Source organism: Trichosurus vulpecula, chromosome 3 (assembly GCF_011100635.1).
Source record: "Trichosurus vulpecula isolate mTriVul1 chromosome 3, mTriVul1.pri, whole genome shotgun sequence".
NCBI lineage: Eukaryota > Metazoa > Chordata > Mammalia > Diprotodontia > Phalangeridae > Trichosurus > Trichosurus vulpecula.
In genome coordinates, this window is record NC_050575.1 from 75597210 (window position 1) to 75620938 (window position 23729).

At 38.5% G+C, this 23729-nt stretch overlaps 1 pseudogene; it reads right to left on the reverse strand.

The window, feature by feature from the left end:
• Positions 1-6965: 6965 nt before the first annotated feature.
• LOC118842106 lies at positions 6966-22497 on the reverse strand (annotated as a pseudogene).
• Between the last annotated feature and the right edge of the window lie 1232 nt (positions 22498-23729).

Genomic DNA, 23729 nt, shown 5'->3' on the forward strand with positions numbered 1-23729 from the left:
AATACAATGTCTAGGCTCTCTTTTGGTCATGGCATTCAGAGAATATAATGATTTTGGTTTTTTTTATTTATTGTTTTTCTGCTTACTTGTTTATGCTATTAGATGCTTCACATTTTTTCTATTTTTTCTCAATTTGACTTAAAATATATTTTTTGTTCCCTCATGGAATTGTTGGTTCTGTTTTGTTCATTTTCGTTTTCAGAAAGTTTTTTTGCTTGAAGAGGGTTTTATATTTCTTGTACCAAGTTATTAATTCCCACTCTATTCCTGCGATTCCTGGGATATGTCATTCTTGTTGCTACTTGCTTCTGAACCTATTACTGTCTTATTACACTTCCTAGAGCCTGCCACTGCTCTCTACTCTGGAGTCCCTTCTTTGGGCACAGATCTTTTCAGTCCACCCTGGATCTGTGACCAGGGTAATGTGCAACAAAGCTGAATGCTATCATCTCTGTATGGGTCTGGGGATGCTTTTGTATGGCTCTGGGACCTTTTCTTGACCTGGTATACAGCCTTCCTTGTGATGGAATGTTCTGGGTATGGCATTCTCCTGGCCAGACCATGTTCACAGTGTCCACAGATTTCTTTGCCTATCTCCCTATGCTGATCTTGGCTTAAAAAAAATACTCACTGTGACTTTTCTCAGATTTCCCCATTAGGCTGGTGTCTGATTTATTTTCTAGATTTTTTAGAGGAGATTTTTGGGGGGAGGTGGTGGGGAAAGGGGGAGTTTGCTTTAGTTCTTCCTGATATTCCACTGTCTTGGCTCTGTCTGATATATTCATGTAATTCTTATGTGAATCTTGGTAGCTAGATTGCCAATTATTTTATCCTTTCTGTAGTTATTCCAAATGTAACTTCTCTATCTTTCCTCATTTGGTTTTATTAGTGACACACAGAAATGCTGATTTTATATCCTATAACTTTGCTGAAGTTATTAATTGAACATCACCTCATTTTAAAATCTATTGATCATAAAGATGGGGGAGGGGAAGGGAAATAGACTGACCAATTATCCTTTCTTAGAGTAGTGATTTCCTCCCATCAATTTGATCTGATATTAGTTTAGGGATTTCTTGGTGAGGAAATTATCAACACTAAGGAAGGTTTACAACTGAGTATAGCCAAGGGGAAAGAGTTGAGAGCAAAGATTACTGCTTGTACACCTGGATGTCTGGGGAATTCATGCTCTAAGTACAGGCCTCAAGGACAAGGGAAAAAAAAAACAGATGCAAGTAGAGTTTGTAAGCCCAATTCAGAGCTTTTTGCTTTGCTCAATTCTATTGTTTTCTTCTTGTACCTCAATGGATTCTATTGTGTTTTCTCTAGAGACTATGTGCCCCACTTTAGAGGTCACTGCCTTAGTGGCACTCATGAGTTTCTGTACACAAAACACACATTATATGATGATGAATAGACTTTATGAATTTAGTCGTTGGGCAATAGATATACAAACTGGTACTTGAAAACTTCCTAGGTTTTTAGGACCTGGCAAAGTTTTAGTGGATAGTCAAACTCTATTGATTCTACCTCCATAATGTCTCTCATGCCCATTCTCTTTTTTCCACATACATGAATACTACCTTAGTTCAACCTTTCTTACTTGGATTATTAACTTCAAACTGATTTATTTTGCTCAAGTTTCTTCCCTCTCCAATAGCTTCTCTGTACAGTGGCCAAAGAGACATTCTTCAAGAAAAAGCATGCCACTTCCCTTCTCAGTAAGCATCAGTATTCACAACTGCTTTTGGGATCAAAATGCAAGGCCATTTGTTTATATCTAAAACCCTTCACAAGCCGGCTGTGGCCTACCTTTCCAAGATCATCATATACTACTCCCATTACCACACTTTAAGTTTGAAACAAATTAGACTTATTGCTGCATTTACAGAAAACTTTCCATCTTCCATCTCCATTCATGTGCAGTCTGTCTACCATGACTAGAATACATACCCTCCTCCCCTCTACCTCTCAAACTCCTAGTTTCTGATCCTTCTTTTTTTTTCTTTGACATAAAAAAGTTTATTAGAAAATGTGTTGTTATTAAAATATACTATTGCAGGACTCTTGCCTTTTTGCATTGTGGTCACTTATCATTGACTCCCGCCCCAAAAATAGCACCCTCAAAACTGGAACCCCTGTGTTGTAACAAAGAGGGACAGTTAAGCAAAATAAAGCTACAATGACCATGACTATATATCATTCTGAGCCTGTAGTCTACGTCTTCTCTGTATCAATCATTTTTTTTATTTTTACATATATTTATTATTTAATATTTTTAGTTTTCAACATTGATTTCCACAAGATTTTGATACAAATTTTCTCCCCGTTTCTACCCTCCCTCCCACTCCAAGATGGCATATATTCTGATTGCCCCATTCCCCAGTCTGCCTTCCCTTCTGTCACCCCACTCCCCATCCCTTTTCCCCTTCCTTTCTTGTAGGGCAGGATAGATTTCTGTACCCCATTGCCTGTATACCTTATTTCCCAGTTGCATGTAAAAAACAACTTTTTTGAGCATTGTTTCTAGAACTTTGAGTTGCAGTTTCTCTCCCTTCTTCCCTCCCCACCCACCCTCCTTGAAAAGCCAAGCCATCCAACGTAGGCCACACACGTATGATTATGCAAAACGCTTCCATAGCAGTCATGTTGTGAAAGACTAACTGTATTTCCCTCCATCCTATCCTGTGCCCCTTTATTCAATTTTTCTCCCTTGACCCGGTCACTTTTCAAAAGCTTTTGCTTTTGATTACCTTCTCCCCTCATCTGCCCTCCCTTCTATCATCCCCCCTCTCTTATATCCTTCACCCCTACTTTCCTGTGGGGTAAGATCCCCAATTGAGTGGATATGTTATTCCCTTCTTAAGTCAAATCCGATGAGAGCAAGTTTCACTCATTCCCTTTCATCTGCCCCTCCTTCCCTTCCAATAGAACTGCTTTATCTTGCCACTTTTATGTGAGATAATTTACCCCATTCTATCTCTCCCTTTCTCTTTCTCCCAATATATTCCTCTCTCATCCCTTAATTTTATTATCATTTTTTAGATCTCATCCCTTTATATTCAACTCACCCTGTGCCCTCTGTCTGTATATATGTATATCCACTTCAACTACCCTAATACTGAGAAAGGTCTCGTGAATTATAAATATCATCTTTCCATGTAGGAATGGAAACAAAACAATACAATTTTAGTAAGTCCCTTGTGATTTCTCTTTCTTGTTTACCTTTTCATACTTCTCTTGATTCTTATATTTTAAAGCCAATTTTTCTATTCAGTTCTGGCCTTTTCACTGAGAAAGCTTGAAAGTCCTCTATTTTATTGAAAATCCATATTTTGCCTTGGAGCATGATACTCAGTTTTTCTGGGTAGGTGATTCTTGGTTTTAATCCCAGCTGCTTTGACCTCCAGAATATCATATTCCAAGCCCTTCAATCCCTTAATGTAGAAGCTGATAGATCTTGTGTTATCCTGATTGTGTTTCCACAATACTCAAATTGTTTCTTTCTGGCTGCTTACAGTATTTTCTCCTTGACCAGAGAACTCTGGCATTTGGTGACAATATTTTTAGGAGTTTTCTTTTTGGGATCTTTTTCAAGTGGCCATCAGTGGATTCTTTCCATTTCTATTTTACGCTCTGGTTCTAGAATATCAGGGCAGTTGTCCTTGATAATTTCATGAAAGATGATATCTAGGCTCTTTTTTTGATCATGGCTTTCAGATAGTCCAATAATTTTTAATAATCTTTCCTGGATCGGTTCTCCAGGTCAGTGATTTTTCCGATGAGGTATTTCACCTTGTCTTCCATTTTTTCATTCTTTTGGTTCTGCTTTACAATTTCTTGATTTCTCATAAAGTCACTAGCTTCCACTTGCTCCAATCTAAATTTTAAGATGGTATTTTCTTCAGTGGTCTTTTGGACCTCCTTTTCCATTTGGCTAATTCTGCCTTTTAAGTCATTCTTCTCCTCATTGGCTTTTTGGAGCTGTTTTGCCATTTGGGTTAGTCTATTTTTAAGGTGTTATTTTCTTCAGTACTTTTTGGGGTCTCCTTTAGCAAGTGGTTGACTTGTTCTTCATGATTTTCTTGCATCACTCTCATTTCTCTTCCCAATTTTTGCTCTCGTTCTCTTACTTAATTGTGCAAATCCTTTTTGAGCTCTTCCATAGCCTGAGACCAATTCATATTTTTGATGTAGGCTCTTTGACGTTGTTGACTTCTTCTGGCTGTATGTTTTGATCTTCTTTGTCCCCCCAAAAAGATTCTCTAGTCTGAGTTCTTTTACGCTGCCTATTCATGTTCCCAGCCAACTACTTGACCCTTGAGGTTTTTGTCAGGGTATGACTGTTTATAGAGTCGAGAGTACTTTGTCCCAAGCTTTAGGGGTCTTGCACTGCTGTTTTCAGAGCTACTTCTACTCCACAGTTATTGCAAGCAAGCTCTGCCACACCACCACTCCTCCTTCCCTAAGAACCGCCAACAAGGATCACAACCAGATCCAAGCAGAGCAAAGCAAGAGAACCCTGCCTCTGTACCAGCAAAGCACTCCCTACACTCCTGCTCTGATCTGCCACTTGATTCCTCCCACTGTGTGGGCCAGGGACTCCCAAAACAGCTGACCCTAGAGCTCTTGAAGTATCATGAGGAGCTTCCTGCTGCCTCTGCCACCATGGTGCCACCTCAGCCACCTCCGGAGCTGGGGCCAGACCAGGAACTTCTCTCACCCAGATCCAGAAGTTTTCCCACTAACCTGCTCTATTGTCTTTGGCATTTGCAGGTTGAGAAGTCTGGTAACTACCACAGCTCAGTGGTTCAGGGCCCTAAGGCCTGCTATGCCTGGTCTACTCCCTGTCTGTCTGGTCTGTCCTGGCATGGCCCACACTGGGCTGCTCTCTGCTCCCAGCACCATGTGATAGACCCTTTCCAGCAGCCACCCAGGCAGTCCTGGGCTAGAGACCTGCTTTTCTCTGTTATTTTGTGGGTTCAGTAGCTCTAGAATTGTTCAGAGAAATTTTTTACTGGTATTTGGAGGTATTTGGGGAAGATCTTAAGCCCTTACTGATTCTTCTACCTGTTAGTGTCTCTCTCCTCTAAAATTACCTTGTTTTAATTGTTTATACTGTTGCTAAGTATACTGTTGCTTCTCCCTATAGAGTGCACACTCCCTGAGGCAAAGGATTGTTTCATTACTTTCTTTGTAACCCCAGAACCTGATATAGTGCCAAGAATTTGGAAGAGACTTAATAATTACTTGATGATTGATTTAAACAACTAGGGTCACCTTTCTGTCACAATGAGGAAACAGAGCAACACTTTAGCACTGGCAGGAAGGCGTAAGGGGAGAATGTCATGGATTTGGTAAGGAAGAGTGCTACACATATTAAAAAGCATTTATTTCATGGACATAAACTGCCTTTGGTAATTTAAATACTGTATCCTTAAATAGTTCATTTGTTTCAATTGACAGAAGTTTCAATTTTTTAAAAGATCATAATCGAGTTAAAATTTGAATGACAATAGGTGTCTGATAACATTAATTAGTTATTGTAATAATCTATGTCCATTGCACAGAAAAAAATGTCTCCTATAATGTAAGCTTTTCCCAAACAGACTGATTTTCATAAAGTCTCAGTAGAAAACTGTGGAATGAATCTAATGAGGCTCAAATGATTTCTGCTTGCTTCATGTTTAAACATGGATCCTCCTTTTACCATTAGGCTGCAGTAGGATAGGACATTTTAATGAAAAGCTCCTAGGAAATTAGCCTTTGTTCTCCATAGTAGATTATTTCTAAAATGCTCATCAATATAAATCTGATGTCTGCTGCTGAATTGAGTTTGCCATATATTCAAGCCAGAAAACACCTTTTGAGGGAGGAACCTTAATATAGTTAGATGAAATATTTAATTAGATGTTTCCCCCACTTTTTCTCTCCTTTTCCTCCCTTGGGTTATATTTCATTCTCACTTAGGTTCTGTGATGCTATAAATCGGCACCCATCCCAGCCCCCTACTCCGACACTTTTCATTGAGATTTGAGGCAAGTTTGTTTTGAGATGATCACAATTTTCCATTTTGTTCTGTTTTACAATTCTCTTGACTTTTATAATGACTGACAATTACTGTTACAACTATTAATGTCTCAAATGATCTAAATAAGAAAACTCACAAATGAACAATGGGACATAAAATCATATATGCTTTTTTCATGGACTCAGTAGAATGTATTTGAATTTCTATTTGACAATTTATGGTTTCAATTCAGTTCTTCCTTTGCAGGTAAAGGCATTCACAAAGCTTTCAGGAATAAAATAGAGTCTCTAGGATAATCTTTGGCCATGTTTTCAGTGATCATTTCCTATGAACAATATACTATGAAGGAGAAAAAAATAATTGGAGGTCCAAAACAAAGTTCTCTTCTTTCGAAGTTTTCGAGCTAAGGCTTGACAATCATAGATTTAGAGCTAGAGGTCACATTTAAGGTAATATTGTCCTTCCTCCAAACTTTCTGGGATTATGAAACCAAAGCATAGGGGATAAAATGACTTTCCCAAGGTCAAATAGCTAGTAAGTAGGAAAACTAGTATTTTCTTTTGTAAAGAGAGTTTAGTAATTGAACACAAAATAGTGTGTTCAGAGGACAGTACGTAAATTACAGTGTGTGAAACATCAACTTTGGCCAAGGCAAAACATACCTCGAAATTCATACTTCACACACCCTTTAGGGGAAAATATCTTTTCAAAAACCCCCACCCCACCAGCTTATAAAAAGTATCCCCAGCACATATTTTCTTTTCCAAATTTCCAAGTGAAAGGGTTATGGATCCTTCCATTCAGAGGGAGATGGTGGGGGCGGGGGGGAGGAGGAGGGAGGTTAAAGAAGTGGAGAAGAGGAAAGGCATTATACCTGTCCACCTACTGCTCTACTCCCTCCTAACCTGCAGCCAGAGCTGCTCCCCACCAACCCCTATTCAACCCCAGAGCTTTGTCTAAGTTCCTCGATCATGTCCAGGAAGTCCTCAGTATTCAGCTAATGTTCATTCACCTTCACATTGCTTAGTTCATGGATACAGCCAGCGAGGTCCTTGGTCATAGCTCCACTCTCTACCATCTCAACACACACATTTTCCAGAGTCTGTGCAAATTTGATCAAGTCCTGGTTTCGGTCCAGCTTTCCTCGGTGCTTTAAGCCTCCTGTCCAGGCAAAGATGCTGGTAGTGGGATTGGTGCTAGTATGTCAGCCCTTCTGGTGCTCTCAGTAATGGTGGGTGATAGTTCCATGGGTGGCCTCTGCCTCAATGGTCTTCCCATCTGGGCAAACAAGCACTGAAGTCATCAGGCCAAGGGAACCGAAGGCCTGGGCTAGTATATCAGACTGCATGTTGCCATCATAATTCTTGCTGGCCCAGACAAAACCACCTGAAGACTTGAATACTTAGGCTACTACATTGTCAATGAATCAGTGTTCATACCAAATCTTGTTCTTGCCAAAACCTTTCTTGCAGTGCTTGTCAAAGATTTCCTGGAAGATGTCTTTGAAGTGACCATCATAGGCCTTTAGGATAGTGTTCTTGATGCTCATGTAGAAGGGCCACTTCTTCTGGATGGCCTACTGGAAGCAGCTACATGATGAGATATACTCATCAGTGTTGTACATGTCCATGTCCACACCTCCAGCACAGAAGTTGTACACTTCCCATTCCTTTATGCCACTGCCATCTTTTGGAGGAAACACCATCTCAAAAGTCCTAGCCTTGTCTACAACAAAGTCAGTGGCCTTGTACTGATCACCATATGCTTGCCTACCAATCTCAATGGGTTCTGTCCAACTAGGAACAAGGCAGGGGATATTCTTGCAGATGACAGGTTCCCTTCCCCCTAAAATGTTCCTTATTGTCACATTGGGGTTTTTCCACATCTTTAGCTTGAATTCTTCCACATGGACTACATCTAGAGTGATGGTAGCATACTTGATGGCCACACTATATTTCTGAGTGGCTAGTGCTGAGTCAATGGTGACCTGGTCATCTGTCTGTTCATGGTGTGGGAACCCCAGGTCAAAGTATTTGAGCTGTACATCCACATGGGGTAAGATGAACTTTTCTTTGATGAACTGCCAGATGATGCAAATCATCTCATCTCCATCCTTCTCCACCACAGGCTTGTGTGCCTTGATTCATTTCTCTGCATATTTGTGGCATGGGTGCCTTTCCTGCAGGCTCAGGGCTGCCAGGGCCAAGTCTCCTAGGGTTCTGCCCAGGACTGAGGGGAAGGTTCTACCTAGGGAGTGCACAACGTGCAGGTAACCTGCCATACTGGGGCATACAGACTGAGTAGAGCTCTGGGGGTGGGGGGTGGGGCACCTCGGGCAGGCTGAGTGGGGCACACCAGGTTAGGAGCGAGGAGGAAAACAAGTATTTTAAGCCAGTTTTTATGACTCTGAATCCAACCCTCTTTCCACTGCATTACATTGAAATCTGTCAAGGATGCCTGAACAGGGTGAGAGATTAGACTAAGAATGTCTGAAGATGGGGGATACACACACACATACACACACACACACATACGTGTATTTATTTGTATATACACCCACACACGTGTGTATGTATTTATATACACACATCTTATATACTTTATGTACATATACACATGTACATAAATATATATGTTAATCAATACATGTTTATTAAGTACTTACTATGTGCCAAGCACTATTCTATGTGCTGGGGATACAAAAGGAGACAAAAGACAATCAATCCCTGCTCTCGAGGTGCTTATGACCTATTGAAGGAGACAACATGCAAACAAATATATACAAAGCAAGCTATAAGAAGGATAAATAAGAAATAATTAAAAGAGGTAAAGCAATGGAATGAAAAAGGGTGAGGGAAGTCTTCCTTTAGGAGGTGGGCTTTTCGTTGGGACTTAAAGGAAGTCGGTTAGTTTTTTAGTCAGTGTGGAGGAGGGGGAGCCCCACAGATAGGGATAACAGCCAGAGAAAAAGCCTGGAAGTGAGAGATGGAATGTCTTTTTCAGGGAACAGTCAAGAGGTCAGTGTCACTAAATCAAAGAGTAGATAGTAAGGAATAAAGAGTATGGAGTAAGGTATAAGAAGACCAGAAAGATAAGAGGCGGCTAAGTCATAAAGGGCTTTGAACACCAAACAGAGATTTTATATTCATTCTTGGAGGCAATAGAAAGCCATTGGAATTTGTTGAGTGGTGTGTGTGTGTGTCTGTGTGTGTCTGTGTGTGTGTGTGTGTGCGCGTGTGCGCGCAACATGATCAGAAAATAACTTGTAGTTGAATGGAGAATGGAGTGGAGGGGGGAGAAATTTGAGGCAGGTAGGTCCATCAGCAGACTATAGCAGTAATCAAGGCATGAGGTGATGAAGGTCTGTACTAGAGTGGCAGCAGTTTTAGAGGAGAGATGGGTGTATTTGAGAGATGTTACAAAAAGTAGAATTGCTTGTCTTTGCAACATCTTGGATGGGAGGTGATGCTAAGAAATGGTGAGAAATCTAGGATGAAACTAAGGTTGTGAACCTTAGGGACTGGGAGGATAATATTGCCCTCTATAATAATGGGGAAGGTAAGATGTGGGAAGGGTTTAGGAGAAACATAATGAATTGTGTTTTGGGTATATTGAGTTTAAGATGTCTACTGGACGTCCAGTTTGAGATGTCTGAAGGGCAGTTGGAGATGAAAGTTTGGGGCAGAAAGAGAACATTTGAGAATCATTAACATAGAGATGGTAATGAAACCCATGAGAGCTGATGAGATTACCAAGTGAAGTACTATAGTAGGAGAAGAGAAGAGGGCCCAAGACAGAACCCTGAGAAACACTTACAGTTAGAGGGTATGATAGGGAGGAAGATCCAGCAGAGGATATGGAGATAAATAGGCCAGATAGGTAAGAAGGAAAGCAGGAGAAAGTGGTGTCCCAAAAACCTAGGAAGAATTTGATAGCAGTTGTATTTACATAACGCTTTAACTTTTGCAAAGAGCTTTAGAAATACTATGTCATTTTATCTTTATAACAACTCTGAGAGGGTGTTGCTATTATTATCTCCCTCTTACAGATGAAGAAACTGAGGCATACAGAAATTTAGTGACTTGCCCAAGATCACAGAACTAATAAGTGTTTGAGGCCAGATTTGAACTCAGATATTCCTGCTTTCATGTCCAGTGTTCAATTTCTGAGTTGCCTAGTTACCCATAACAATAATAATAATTCATATCCATTATTTCATCTGATCACTGATAGAACCCTGCAAGGTACCATGTCTACATGAAACACATAAAGAACTTGTAAGATATTTAGCCCAAATATTATAGCATTATCCCCAATTTACAAATAATGAAACTGAGGCTCAGATGGTAAAGACAAGACTCAAAGTCAAGACTCCAAATGCAGTGTTTTATCTACTGTACCACAGATTTATTCTCCATGTATTTATGGATATTTCTAGTGGAGGGAACAGGTCCCTCAGGAAAGCAGACTACAATTCTGTAGCCTTCTATGTCCCATCCAATGGCATCAAAGTTCTGGTCCCTGAGAGGACATCTTTGCTTTCCCACCACTGTTCTATTCTCATTCTTCTTTCACGGGGTTTTGTCAGGCCATATTTTCCATCTGAAATGTGACTGGAGTACTTTTAGGGATTAACTATGCCTAGGCCAAGCACATAAAACACTTGTTAGTGCCAGAATAGGTAACATCATTTCTTCCAATTACTTTTCCCCTTCCACAACCCAGAGAGCAGAAAGCAATGGTTTCTGACAGCAATGAAATATTTCTGTTTTTAATTCTGGTCCACAGTTAAGAGACAGAATTTAAACTGCAGCTTGTAATGACAAGGTGTCTAAATGGGTGGATCAATTTTGACTTGTTAGTGTTTGTTTACTGAGCTGTCAGGATTAGCATTTGTCCACTGTGACTTGAAAAGTACACAGGAGGAAGCCAGCCTAACCCTGCAGGCAACCAGCCTGAGGGAGAGAAAGGGGAAAGGACAATGCTTGGAACACAAAGCTCTGCAAAGAACTGTGCTTCTGCATGTGTGCTATGGAATCTGGAGACCTTGCTCTGTGTTCTGGCACTATAGAAAGACAAAGCAAACCAATAGGAGAGAAAAGGGAAGCAATGTTCAGTGGCTCTCAGAAATTCGTGAACTTCCATAGAAGCTCAGGGCAAAAGAAAACAGTCTTTGTAGTAGGAAGTCATTTAATTTTCCTCTATCCCTGTTACTTTATGTGAAAAAATGAAGAATATGACCCTTAAGATACAGGGGAGTAAAAACATTCAATTGATATAGATATTTATTGAAGTTTATTCACTCTAGTCCATTGCTCAAAATCATTCAGTGGCAGACAGGAGGGAATGAGATCAAGAGGATGGACTGGGTGGAGAGAAAACAATCCTCTTTATTAGAGTCTCTGGTAAAGGAGGAGAACATGTAAAATGCTGTCAAGATGTTGTGAGATGAAGGATATGGGACTAGAGGGAGTTAATGGAAAATTGCATCTATTTTTTTGGTAAAGTGTGGTAAGAACCTTTGGATAGAACGGATGAGAAAAGAATAATGTGGTTTGGAGAAAGAAAGAAAAAAACCACAAAGATTAGGACAGAACTGTGTGGGGTGAAATAGAATCAACTAGAGAAGAGTAAACTTATTTACTTATGGCAGCATAGGCTCAGCTCAGATTGGATGACATCAATTATTCTTATTTGTTCCTCTATGGTGAAGAGGGCAGTGAGCTATAATGGAAATGTTGAGGGTTGGGGGAGATGAGGTTCAGCAACCCCAAGACTGGAGTTCCCAGATGGGGTCACTGAGGGGGAGTGCCCCTCAAAGACCCAAGTATTGGAGAGGGTCAGGGCCATCTGGAACGAATTCACGATCTCAAACATTCTTTAAGTCAAAGTGGTAAAGATTTATTATGCTTTACAGAGGGCAAGAATTCTTAGGGAAGCTGCAACCTTACAGGGCTACAGGGAAAGTTTAAATACAAGATTTGGGGGTGAAACCTTCAATTAGGTGCTTTGGGGTGGGATTAGGGAGTGGTTAAGAGGTGGTCAGTTCTTAAAGGAATGTGCACTCTTTGTATCTACTGCACAGGTATCTTACCCAGAGTTCCCTGGGAAATAGCCCAAGGCAGGGCTACCTGGGGGTGTGGTTTTGACAGTGAAATGTCACTAAGTCAATCAAAGGTCATGGCTGACTGGGAATATCCAGGTGGCTTCCATCAAATGTCTTGTTAGACAAGATGGATGTAAGGGAGTATACATTTGACTATGTCTAGGATACATATCAGTAAGGTCAGTAAGTAGAAAATATTGTTATGTCCCAGTACACAGGCAATTAGCAATACACAGAGAGTCCAAACTAATAAATTCTATGTGTGTAATTGGTCGCAGTATCAGGAGCAGAGATAAGTGTTTGGCTAAGGCATGCTGCCCTTGAACTGGAGAGAGACTTCTAGGGCCAATGCTTTGAAGCTAGCGAGAGATGTGATTTTAGAATTGGGCGCAAGCACAAGCACACCACCAGAAATTGAATGGGATTTGGATTCAGAAGACTCAATACTTGACACTTCTGATAATTTCTATTTGTGTGGTCTTAGACAAATCATTTAATCTCTGAGTTTCAATTTTCTCATTTATAAAATGAGAGAGTTGAGCTATATGATTTCTGAGGTGACTTCCAGCCCCAAATTCTTTTATTATTTTATGTCAGTTTAACATGGCTTTAAAAAATGACAATAAAATCCATTTCTTAACTTTTATCAATTTCTAACTCTTTAGTAAACACTTTTGTCTAGTTAGAGCTGTTATAGCTGCATACAGTATTTTCTCATTGTGATCTAATAATATAGCACTAATTTTGACTTTTGATCTTAATAGTCAATAATCTGACTCTAAACAGAGAGCTGATTCAGAATTACTATCCATATCAATAACTAGACATTTGTTGTCTGTCGACATAGTTAATTTGTGTTTTTGTAGGCATGTTTGGTGCTTGACCAGTGTCATACCAGTAGGCCATTTAGTCAATAATCATTTAGTGAACCTCTCCTTTGTGCCAGAAACTGTGCCAAGTGCCAACTCTTTTTGAAGAAAACATTCAAGGTACATAGGCTTCTGAGTCAACTACTAGCATGTGGACTTTTAATTACAAATCACATTTTCCATCATATCCTGAAGTATATGCTTACTTGAGAGGAAGCATGGTATTGTAGAGAGCTATCCTTGAGGCTAAGAAGACCCAAGCTTAAGTATTGCCTCAGATATACTGAATAGATTTCCCTGGGGAAGCCACTTAACTTCTCATTGTTCGATGGTGTCAAACTCAAATAGAAATGGATCCCTGTGGGTACATACTGACTTAGAAAACCAGAAATTTAATTCTATTATGTAGTATTATATTTTTATTTTTTATTTTTTTGTTAAACATTTCCCAATTACATTTTAATCTGCTTCCATATTCTGAAGTTTTCCTTACTTATTGTCGCCTAATGTATGTAAGTTTGACACCTCCACCCTAGATAGCTCTTTCTTTTAAATATATATGCATATAAATATACATATATTTATTTATTTATCTACTTCTTTATTTGTTTGTTTATAGGCAACTCTGTAAGAGTTTAAGTTGCAGAGATATAAACCTGTACTGGTAGAGGGAGTTGCCTCATCTGGGAGTTACTTCTATCCTTCTATTCCTATCCTACTCTATCTTCTATTGATTGTGGAGCTCATCAAGTGCTTCATAGAATTTATCTACCTCCTCATTTTTTTATTAACAGATGTTGCTTAGGCTTCAATGATCTCCATTGTGGTTTTCTAAACATGCCTATTATTTTTTCATTTAATTTAAGACACTGACATGTGAGTAAAAACAGCACACCAGCTGGAATAGTAAGATTGTAGTTCAACGAAATTGAGCAGAATGGTTACACATTAGTTGGATTTTGGGTTTGTTTATATTATTTTTTGACACTGTAGGTCCTGCTTCTTGATTGTGATTTTGGTTCCAAAAATGATGCCTCACTGCAGTTTTACTATGCTAAAGCAAATATTTAAGAATGGCTTAATTCTTTAGAGTTTCATTGGCTGTAAGACCATCTCTCTCTAGGGAACAAAAATGCCTTATTTGTTTCACAATAGCACACAATATGTGTCATGGGACATTTGGAAACAAATTATATTTGCTTTTTTAATATACACATCCAATGTGATAGAAAAGGAAGCTTAATTTGTAGCTTTGGATGATCCTTTTAAAAAAGATTTCTGTAGCAAAGAAACAGCTGCTGTCTTGTCCATTGAATGGAAGAAAACATTTTATTTCTATGTTCAGAGAACATCTTTCTGGATATTAATTTTCAACCTGGAGTAATTATCATAATCATCAACATCATCATCCTCACCATCTTCATCATCACCACCATCATAATGATTACTAATTAGATTCTTTGCTGTTATTGTATGTCATTATTAGTCATCTCCATGGTGCTTTTATTAATGTGCTATTGGCACTCCCACAGTAAACCCTGGTTCCAAAGCCTAACTGACTGGATTTCAGATAGTGCACTATATTCATTTAGGTGCCCTTATTGGATCATAGATGTAGAGCTGGAGTGTACCTAGAGCTAGAGGACACCAAATTCAATACCCTAATTTTTGCAAATGAGGAAACTGAGGATCAGAGTGTTTAATTGAAATGTCCAAGGTTATGCATACATTAAATTTTAAAGGAAGAATTTGAACCTGTGTGTTCTGACTCAGGTGCCATAATTGTTTCCATTATATCAAAGATGTCTTCATTCTTTTCTCTTAAGAACTTGAGGTGGTGATCTCTAAGGTGATTTTCCATATCAAGACACTAAATGGTTGTTGAAATTGCACTTAATGAAAAATTAGGCTAAGTTTTCAACAATTTTGATTGTTTTTCCCCTTCCTTCATCTCTCCAGTATTTTAGGCCCTTGTGAAATATTATAGTGGGCTGGAGAGACAACATAGAATAGTATATAGAGATAGCATAGAGAATCAAATACAGTCTACCTCAGAGTCAGTAAGACCTAGATTTAACTGGTACCTCTAACACAAGCAGGCTGTATGATCCTGAGCAATACACTTAACCCCTGGGGATATGGGGAGGGGGACATTTATTAAGTGCCCATTATGTGCCAAGAACTGTGCTAAGCCCTTTACAGATATTATCTTATTTGATCTTCACAACAACCCCAGAGGTTAGATGTTATTATTATGCTTCTATTACAATTGAGGAAACCAAAACAGAGAGTGGTTAAGTGACTTGCCCAAGGTCACAAAGCTAAGTGCCTGAGGCAAGATTTAAACTCAGATATTCCTGAATCCAGGCCCAGTGTTCTATCCACTGTGCCACCTAGGTGCCTTCTTAGTAACCAGGATGATTCCCTGATAAGAGTTCCAGAATAGTTGTAAATCTGTATTTGTAGAAGGAGTTTTCTCATTGAGAGTTGCATAGCCCATGGAAGTCACAAGTCTAAACCTCCCCTCCCCTTAAAAAAAAAAGGTAGAATATTATGTAATAGGATGTTACAAACTTATTTCACATAGTAACTACAAAGATCAAAACTGCATAATTGTTAGTTTCTCTATATGCCCGATGGGTAATGCCACTGTATATGTTATTACTAAAACTACACTGTTATTTCTGCAGTCTGATGATTCATTTTGCAAAATCAACTATAGATTGTTACCTATTCTGACCCTTAGAAACTCACTTTCACTTGTTTTGCTTTGATCTTTTCAATTCGTTTTATAGATCCCATTGCATCTACTCTTTTGAGCTATAACTCTTCTAACATCCTTTGGCCAGAAACAATGAAATTGTAACCTGTCTCTTACTGCTGCTGGATAGATAATTAAATCATGAAAGAAGTGGCCCATAAATCCATATAGTTTAACTCACAGAGATTTTGTCAAATTTGAAAGGATGTTTTTAGCACCAGGATGTTAGTTTTACCCAATTCACTTTACCAAACACTGATTTTTACCTTTAACACTCTCCCTGCATTATAAACCTTCTAATTCTTTATATCTCCTTAAAGGATTTTTCTTTTTTTTGTGTGTAAGAATTTTGTTCCAACTTTGCTCTGATCTACATTTATTTTGTAATATGTATTCCAGCTCTCTGTCTGTCTCTATATATACATATACTGCATTTCCCCACATATAAGACACACACTTTTCCGAAAAATTTGGAGTCTAAAAACTGTGTGCGTCTTTTACAGTGGTTGTAGATTTTTTACTTGCATTTCCCACTTTTTCACGCTTGCTGTCTTTGTGCTCATTGTTTCTCATTTGTTACTGGTATATTAGGTTACGTTTTGCCACCTTCTGCCCAGAAATGATTCAGAAAAGATTTTCATACAGTGCTAAATTCAAGTTAAAAGTGATCCAGTTTGCAGAAGTGGATGGAAATCATCCTCTTGAACATAAGTTTGGTCCTCCTCCAACTGAGAAAACAATCTGACACTGGCTATGGGAAGAAGAAACCCTACTGAAAATGCCATGACAGAAGAAGGACATGAGAGGCAAGTCAGCAAAATGGCCTGATTTAGAGAGGGAATTGCAGATATGGATTGAAGAGCAAAGGGCAATTGGAATTCCTGTGTCCACAAAGAGGGTTCACCATGAGGCAAGAAGAATTGCTGGTGAAAAAGAAGTTACTGATTTCAAAGGAGGACACAACTGGTGCTTCAGGTTCATGAAATGGAATGGACTAAGCATGCGTACATGCACCAGACTTGCCCAAAAGATGCCTGAAAGCTATGAGCAGAAGGTTCTTGAGTTTCATCATATTATTGTATGAATTTTATGATGAATAAAATTTGAGTTCAATAACTTTATGTAATACATTTTTTTTTCAAATTTCGGTCCCCAAAATTAAGGTGCGTCTTATACATGGGGAAATATGACAACTCTTTGTGTGTGTGTGTGTGTGTGTGTGTGTGTGTGTGTGTGTGTGTATTTCTCTCTACCCGAAGATGGAAACTGTGCTTTATCAAAGGAGTTAGGTGGCTTAGAAATAGATGGTTGGATACAGAATCAGGAAGACTAGTTCCAATTATGTCTCAGACACTCACTAGTTGTGTGACACTGGATAAGTTGCTTAAATACTCATACTGCATTTTGTTATTAGGAAAACACGGATAATAATTGCACCTGCCTCACAGGGTTCTTATGAGGATCAAACAAGATAATATGTAAATCACTTTGTAAATCCAAAAGCTCAAAATAAATGCTATTATTATTTAAACTTCGCATCTCTTTCCATGTCTTGCACCATACAGTACATACTTATTAAATGTTTGCTGAATGATGAAAAGATTTTTCTTTTCTCTTTTCCCAGCATAGAAATCCATTTCTGTTCTTTTGTGGGGTATTGCTTTACATGTCTCCTGTTCTTTTGTTGAAGAAACTTCTCTTCATTAATATTGTTTTTCATTGACCCTTGCTCTTCTTATAGAAAAGCATGCCTTTGTCTTTCTATTCTAGCATTTCTCAAACTTATTTGTGCTTCTTCTATCCTCTATCTTTCAGTGACACTATGCCTAGAATGGCATTATATTTCAATGAATTGGAGCAACAGTAACAGATACAATACAATATTGTGATATTTTTTAACCTATTACTTAATTGTGCTCTGCATATTGTCCCTGTACCAAAAATTTGTGGACTTATCTCTTACTGCTACAGTATGCCTTAAATGTAGCTATGATGTGGAACTAATGAGTTTCATTTTTTTTGATATTTTCATTTTTATTACATTAAAGCAAACAGTGGAATAAAGGAAAGTGGGAAAAACACCCTCCCCAATTATAGTTAAAAATAGATAACTGGAGATAGTGACCATTTCAATTCTAAGTATGTAAAATGAAAATATAGGGTGAAGCTAAAGTATAAAGAAAAAGCAGATATGGAGGAGCAGAATAAGAATAATAATAAAATACGATTCTGATGAAAACACGAAAAGAAATAAAACAGAACAGTAACTGCTGTTCTTTCCTTTGTGACTGTACAAAGGCTTCTGCATGCAGATATAGCCCCTGATTATAATTAGTTGAAGACTTTATTCCCATCTTTTAAATGCAAATTAATGGTTTCTATAACAAAAAAAGTCCTTGACACCTCTTGAAGAAGGATTCAAGTAAAATGAATAATCAGTCAAGATGAGCAGCTAAAAGTTATCAAGAAAATAGAGAACCTGCTCTCCAATAAAGCAGGCTAGCACTGTTGGAAGATAACACTAATTTCAAAAGAGCTATTTCATTATGAGAAGGTAAAATAATAATATCTAATCATTGTTGAGTGAAATGGGATGCCTAGGTGAGCATGGCCAGAGTTTTGGTTCCAGGGCTTTCTCTGCACATGACTTCATTATCACAGAGGGCTCTATATTGATTGGTAAGTAGCAAAGAAAAAAGAAAAAAATATTCCTAAAATATTGCAATGCCAGAATTAGTGCCTTCATCACTCCTCTTGAATACTAGCATGTGCTTTAAAAAAGACAAAAACCTTTGATTTAATTGCTTTTCTAGCAGATAATTATCTTCCCAGACCTAACTTATGCTTGATGCTAATTTGATTGAAGTATTTGCAAGGCTCCCAGCACCACCACCCCCAACTGAATTTTTCTCTTTTCATTGTGCATCTGTGCCAGATGAAATTTCTATGATTTTCCTTTGTTTGCTTTCTCCTCCTGTATGTGAAAGTCTTTGCTCACAGATGTTTCAAGTGAGAAAACAGAAACTTCAAAAGTTTCAGAGTTTGCCTTATGGTAGGCAGTCCTATTTTGTTGGGGATGACTATGCTTCTTCCAAATGGTCCAAAAGCAGATGGGCACACTTGAAGACCCCAAAGATTTTACCGTCTGGGTTTTTCTAAATCAGAAAAATATATTTGATGCTATAAGCTAGTTGTTTCTAAAGAAGAACGAAAATGGGACTAAGGATTGTCGACCTGAAAGTTTGGTTAAAGGAGACAAACAAGCTAGGTGATACATAAATCCATATTGTTTATTCCCTTAAAGCTAGCGGATACATACATGTATGGAGTCAGAAAAAATCTGACTGCCTGAACAGAAGTATGAGAAGGTTTAAATACATCTTTAGAACAGTCACAATTCAGCATGTCTGTGTTACTCAATTTTATGATCTCCATGTGTGTTTAACCATGATACGAGAAAGGATTTTTCTAAATTGAATAGGTAGTAAATACAATAAGATAAGAGAGTTGACAAGGGTCAATTGAAATACAACTCAGCGTTTCTGTGTTTAATTTACCATTGACATTGCCATAACATAGTATATGCCCATAAAAGAAGAAGTCACAATATTAAGGATAGTTTCTCAGGTTAAAGGGTCTCATCCTTAATAGAGGATGAGATGGAAAGAGGAAAGAATGCTCTTAAATCACCCCAATCTGGCCTTGTTGACATAGGAAGAGGTATTCTCTGAGTTTACTCAGATAACAAAGAGGTTGTTAGGTTCAGACCCTTCTGGTTAATCATTTCAGTCTCTTCTTCTGGTTAATCAGTTCAGGCTCTGGCCCTTATTGAAGTTACTAAATTGATATTAAATGACTGTCAGGATACACCCATATGACCCTCAACACAATATCACACCAAGAATCTTTCTCCCTAAATGTTCATTTCAACACTTTAATAACATTAGAAATATGTGCCAATTATCTAAATTAGTCAACCTGGTAGAGCGGAAAGTAAAATATCTTTAGAGTTAGAAGATCTGTATTTACACTTTTACCCTGCCACTTATTTCCTTTGTGACCTTGAGCAAGTCACTTAAATTTTTTGCCCTCTGACTACTTATCTGTAAAATGAGGGGATTCTATGAGATGCCATGTAAAGTTCCTTTTAGCTCTAAATCTATGATCATTACTGCTCCTCCAATCTACCCACCCCAGAAGCAAGCAGTTTAGGATTATCTATTTAATAATAACAACAGCTAGCATTAATAGAATTTTACCCCTGTTCCAAAGCCCATGGATATGGAACTCTCTCCTTACTGGTGGAAATAAAGATCCTGCACTGCAAAAGGGTAGGATGGAGTTGATAAAAAGTGAGAGCTTAATTTCTCAGACAGTCCCCCTTTGGGGACCCATCAAGTGGCAGTCAGTCTCCCTTCAGGACTCTCCAAGCCACAGTCTTCTTTGAATATAGCACTGATTTGGGTTCCAGCTTCTAGAGAGAAGATGGAAGAGGCTTACTCACTTGAGGCTGCTGAAGGAAAAGATCCTGGGAAGATATGAGGGAGCAGGAAGTTTCCATCATGATTCCCTTCCCAGCTTGCTACCCTACAGACTTTGGGGAGTTTCCCCTTGGATGAGATCTAGGATATTCTCTTGGTGGGGCTAAGTTATCTTGCTTTGAATTGGAGGACTTCTCCATTCTGTATTGTCCGGTGTGTGTGTGTGTGTGTGTGTGTGTGTGTGTGTGTGTGTGTGTGTGTATATCTGTGTGTGTCTGTGTGTGTGCGTGTGTGTGTGTGTGTGTGTGTGTGTGTGTGTGTGTATTCTCCTATGTATATCTTCTCTGATTTCTGTTTTGCTATGATTTGGGTAAATGTATATTCATTGTGGAACTTGTATTTGGTAGGGAAGGGGTCAAGTCTTAGATATCTCTGAGCTTCGGATTCCCCTTCCATCCAAAATGCCAAAGATCAAAAGTTAGGTAAAACCTGATCATGTTCCCCAGACAAACAAAAATTAAGAGGAGCAGATAAATACACTTCTAGCCCAGTACCCTCTCTCCTTCTGAGGAGAGGACAGTGGTAGCTCCAACCTCCTGCTTCTCCTTCTGGACAGGAATTGAAGTCTCCCTTGGAGAAGGGAAGGGGATGAAGAGCCTAGAGAAGTCTGTTTGTGTTCTCTTTCACTTCTATCACTACATATTGCTTTCAGGTTTAAAAAATGCTTTGCAAATATTGCTTCATTTTATCCCCACAACAAACCTGGGAAGTAGGTTCTATTATCTTTGTCATGTTACAGATGAAGTAATTGAGGCAGGCAGAGTTTAACTGACTTCCCAGGGTCACACACCTATTAAGGATCTGAAGCTAGATTTAAATTTAGGCCTTCCTAATTCCAGATCCATTGCTCTAACCACACAGCTAACTTGCTTCCTATATTTAGAACTAGAAGGGACTATAAAGATCCAGCAGGCAGCTAGGTGGCACAGGGGATAGAGCATTGGGCTTGGAATTAGGAAGAATCATTTGACTATATATGGTCCCTAGAAGTCTTCTCTTTCTCATGCTTCAGAGGCTAGAAGATGAAACAAGCATACATCATGTTTGCCTAGTTGCCCAGGTGATAATAATAGCTCATGTTAAAGTAGCATTCTATCCTTTAAAAATGTTTTCCTCAAAACACTGTGAGATAGATAGATGATAGAGAAAGAACGTTTCTTACATGCTTCTTATATGTGCTAAGTGCTGGAGATATTCACAAGCAAATAAGACCCTCCTTGCCTTCAAGGTGCTTACAATCCACTGGAGCAATAAAATACAGTAAGGAGAGAAGGAAAGTGTGTGATCAGGAGACAACATGAAGCATGTGGCTGCCTGTTTCCTAGAAATATAAGAGAAAAAGCTCCCCTGAAAAAGGCCTTGGGGAGCTAGAAGTGGAGTTCATGTTTCCAGGGAATGGAAATGTTTGAAGAGTAGAGCCATAGCAAGGAGAATTTGGGAAGTGCAGGTAAGTGATATAAATCATCATTATTTTCACAATAGAACAAAAGCTCAAAAGGGTTAAGAGTATAATTTGCCCATGGTTTTAAAGATAATAAGAACCAAAGTCAGGGCTCAAACTAAGGTCTTCTGGCTTTAAGTCTAGCATTCTATTCTCTCTACTCTGCTGTTTCCTAAGTATAGGTCTAGTGCTCCACTTGAAATGATGTAGAACATTAAGTATTGAGTCAGATTCCCCCAGTTCAGTAAAATATACATTTTTGAAAGCTAGAATAACTCTCTTGGGCCGTTCATGGTTCATTTAAAGTTTTAAAGCATTAATTTCCAAATGGTACCTTAGTGACCAAAGGCATTAATATGGCTTCTAATGGTACCTAATATACTCTATGCCCATAGCTCAGGGTCTGGTAAAATCAACTTAAGCAATTAACTGTCTGGATACAGGAGGCTACACTAGATGACCTCTGAAAAGTTCCTTAGTTTTAACCAGAGAATCATAAGGTGAAAAAACATCAGGGGGGTGGGGAGGACAGCAATTTTCCTTTTTCTCCACAAATTTGTACCCATCATAAAGGGCTGACCTGATATAAAATGTAGCACTTAGAAAAAAAATAAAAACAACATATATAAATATGTAGCAGTGGCAATGGTTCAGTGAACTATGATATTAGCACACAGAGTTTTACTGCTTTGGGGAATTGGAGCTCAGCTTTCACCACCAGCCGCTGAATAGTCAAATTCATGGCCATCGTCAAAAGCAATATGTTGTGATTCCCCTGATAAAGGAGCTCTCCTTCATTGCCCTCTATGGGAAAAGAAAAGTCTAAAAGGTGAGTAAACACATACAACAGTGAATGAGTGTGTTAACACAGGTGTAATACAGTAACTTCTTAAGGCAAACCACTTCTAGGGACATTTAACTTACCAAGACAGAATTGTCACTATGATAATTTGCTGTTATTCTTGTTGTTGTTGTCCAGTCATGTCTAACTCTTCACGATCCCATTTGGCATTTTCTTGGCAAAGATACTGGAGTGGTTTGACATTTCTTTCTCCAGCTCATTTTACAGATAAGGAAACTGAGGCAAACAGGGTTAAGCAACTCATCCAGGGTCAGCTATTAAGTGTCTGAGCCCAGATTTGAATTCATTAAAAATGAAAAAGCAACAACAACAACCTCGTAGTCAAGCACTATAAATCTAAGAAGACATGTCCGAAAATGTATGTCTGTTTCTCAACTTTGTGTGTTATCACCTCTCTGTCAAAAGGTGGGTAACATGCTTCATCATAGATCAGACATTGTGGTTATTGCACTGATCTGAGCTCCTGTCTTTCAAAGTTATTTTATTTTATTTCCTAATGCTGCTATTCTTGCATAAATTGTTCTCTTTGTTCTGCTAGCTTCATTCTGAATGTATTCATAATACTCAGGATTCTTTGAAATTGCCCATTTTGACATTCCTTAACACATATACATACTCCATTATATTCATAGACCATGATTTGTTTAACCATTCCCCAAATGTCTAAGAGCCAGTTTAAGACACTCCCTTTGGTTCTAGCTTTTTTTTTTTCTTTTTTAAATTTTATTTTGTCTGTTTTAGTTCTCCTTTTTAGATGGACATTTCTTTACTTATGACTTTTTCTTCTCTGATATCATCCTCCCTCTTACCCTGTCTATACTCCCTTGTCTATACCAATATTTTTTTTCCTTATTGAGTTTGATTATATCTACACCAAACTATTTTTGTTTGTGTTCAATACTCATTTGTCTATTTCAGATAAAATTATTCATCTGAAGCCTACTCCTCCCATTTCTTCCTTCATGTTTGCATATTCTTCCTCTTATATACCACAATTATGAGAAATAGAAAGTTCCACCCTTCATTCCTTGCTATCTTATCCACACCCTTCTCTCTTTACCCTAATTAAAACCATCAGGGCAGACCTAATCTGTAGCCTTCTTGGGACCAGTGGATTT